The sequence below is a fragment of the Cyprinodon variegatus genome, unplaced genomic scaffold, assembly GCF_000732505.1.
Source record: "Cyprinodon variegatus isolate N-32 unplaced genomic scaffold, C_variegatus-1.0 Scaffold940, whole genome shotgun sequence".
Taxonomy (NCBI): Eukaryota; Metazoa; Chordata; class Actinopteri; order Cyprinodontiformes; family Cyprinodontidae; genus Cyprinodon; species Cyprinodon variegatus.
Genome location: NW_015151393.1, coordinates 149,630 through 152,369, shown reverse-complemented (window position 1 = coordinate 152,369; position 2,740 = coordinate 149,630). Strand labels below are relative to the sequence as shown.

Genomic DNA, 2,740 nt, shown 5'->3' with positions numbered 1-2,740 from the left:
GGAACAATGCACTAGACTTTGTTTCCAAGTTTGAAGATGTTTCGCTTCCCTTCCAGGAAGCTTTTTCAATTAAAAATGTCAGAAATAGCGTTGATTTCGAGGCTTTATATAGTAGCCCAACAAAGCCTTGTTGTTGTTTAGAGAACATGCAAACTGAAACAGATGAACGGGTCCACCCCTTTGGAATGGGAGTCGTTTAGCTTCATTTGTTAGCCTGCAATGCCCCATACCTGTCTATGTCGCTGCATGGGGTGTCGTTACAGCGAATTGTTGGCCTGGCTGAATAGGCGAGGTCTTTTGTTCCCCTGTAAAGGGGTTGGGGTTGCGATCATAGCGCTATCATATCATATCAATTTACATCTTTTCAAACTAGGAAACAAAGTTCAGTGGAATATTTTTTTTAACTGTTTTTGAATGACTGTGACTTGGATGACTAAGAATCTTCACCGGCATATGAACCTGAAAGAGTGAAATTTCAAAAAACAAAATTAAAAAATATGAAATATGTAAGAAAATTCAAAACATGAAATCAAAACAATAAAACAATTCTCAAAAAAGGGAGACATTTTATTTTTCAAATTTCTATTATTGTTATTATTATAGAAACAACTACATATGTTTGTTCTAAACAAAACAAAACAAAACAAAATAACTCAAGTTAATGTTGTCAAATACTTGTTTGTAACCATGTGTTTTAAAGGTCCAAAGTGTTATGAAATGTTCGTTTAGTAACGAAAGAAAATCCCAGTGTTCATTGTTATTTATCTCGGATGTGACGTCATTCATCGCTGCGAATTCCGACACAAATCTAATATGCGGTGTGAAAAAAAGCTTTATTAATTTCTTTCCGTGAATGCAACGTATGTCGAATTGAAGGTGGAGATCTGCGAAATTTGTTTATTTGGTCTTTTTTTGACAATTGAATTTAAAAAAAGTGATGTTTAATGCGGAAATATTTTGCAACTTACGGTAAGTAAGACATTTGACAGAGTAAACCCGGGGTTTCTTTAAGAATATTAGTTTAGAGGAATACATTTTTCTCCAGCTTCCAGCCATTGAAACTCCTTAGTGAGTCAGTAGTGTGTCTGATGCCCGCGCGCTGCGGTGATGCTGCCAGGAGGCGGGACTGTAGCTCCGCACTGCGATCTGTCGCTCCAACAGCTGGAAGACGCTCCAGCTGCGAGCCGATGGCCGAGCTCAGCTGCACGCCAACACACACCCACTGAAAGTCGCCCCCGAGTGCGTCAACACCAGAGCACTTTCGGTGGGCTTGTTACTCTGATGTTTAGCGCTGATAATTAATAGAGAAGCACCAGCCGCATGGCCCGATCACTCTTCAACAAGTAGGCTACCAACTCTGAGGAGCGATTCGAGCGGAAATCGTCTGATTACTTCTTGTGCATTCCTATCTGTTGCCGCCACCTCTGATGTAAGGCTGCTCATCCCTCTGCTCAATCCACAACTCTTCCCACTGCAGCCTCTCCTCTTTCAGCATGGGACTCTGCGAACTCTGAAGGTAAGCACTCTATTATATGCATGTTGGTGCAAAACTGAATAAACAGTATCCGTTTTTGTAGGCTACTGTTTTTACTTGGAATTCTATTAAAACCTATAAATAATAAAAAAACAATGTATAGTAACTGGATTATTATTGTTTAGTTTGTCTGACTGCAGCCCTGCAAGTGATCTTCTTATACAGATGTATAAAAGAAAGCTTCGCCTTTCTGAGGGGGAAATGGCTCACAGCTGTTGCAGACAGTGACAACAAATCTACTTGTTGCACAGAGTCAGTGATGGTGGAGTATAAACAGCTGCCCATCAATAAAAGGACCTGATAGCTGTGTGCAGGAATGGCTGCATGCACACATTAACTTTATGGGTTCTGAAAGGCTCCAAGCAACCATAATCTGAATGCCCTGCGGCTGCATTGATAAGACCTATAAACCTGGTTTATGATGATGAGAATATGTAAATGGATTAATGGGTTTGTGCATGCTTATTTTCAGAGTAGAGGGGAGTAACAGAATGGAGAAAGCTCTGTTCCTAAAATTAGACTGAAGGAGGGGAGGATTCTTGATGCTGCTTTGACTGATTATTGAAGGCTGATTGAAGTTGGATCCCAAATCATTTTAAGTGTATTGCTGTTTTAGCAGCTTGCATCAGTTGATAATTAGCTTCACTCTAAGGCAGCTGGCAGCTTTATTAATTGCAACGGATGATGCATACAAAAATGTTAGGAGTTAACCTTACCTATAGCCTCCCTTCAATCATCATGCTTGTTGACTTATGCAGGCTGCAGATGTGCTTTTCTTTGCTGATTTAAGGTGATTTTTCCCAACCACTCTTGGAGCAGCAGGGATTAAAAGGCGTGTTTGAATGCCAACTACAGCCCAGAGATCTTCATCTGTTAGATTGCAGGGATTTTACTTGTAACTGGATGTCTGTGTGGACATTTGAACGGATTACAGTCATGGCAGACTCCCACAATTTTCAGGTTTTACAAGTCAATATGTAATTCAGTTCAAGAGGCTTTAATTTTAGGATTTAAAATCTGGTAATCTGGTAAGTATGGCCTCAGGTCAAAAACATACATTTTGCACTGTAACTGGTTTAGCTGATTCTAAGATATGTATGTAAATTTTGAAAAGATTTTGAGGAAAAGTAAATCTACCTCATAATCTAGAATGTGGTTTCCTTTGGTAGCTGAAACTTAGCCCCTTGAACCCTACGGACCCACCGG

The 2,740-nt window shown here is 40.0% G+C and overlaps 1 protein-coding gene and 1 pseudogene across 1 annotated transcript in view; one reads left to right on the top strand and one right to left on the bottom strand.

Moving 5' to 3' along the window:
* The window catches only part of LOC107100160, a 34,285-nt pseudogene that overhangs the window by 7,331 nt on the left and 24,214 nt on the right, over positions 1-2,740 (bottom strand).
* Positions 1,184-2,740, top strand: part of rasgrp2 (RAS guanyl releasing protein 2 (calcium and DAG-regulated)) — a 79,221-nt gene continuing 77,664 nt past the window's right edge. Inside the window, exon 1 of the mRNA XM_015398549.1 lies at positions 1,184-1,516. The gene's annotated coding sequence lies outside the window, so the exon portion shown is untranslated. The remainder of the gene's footprint in view (positions 1,517-2,740) is intronic.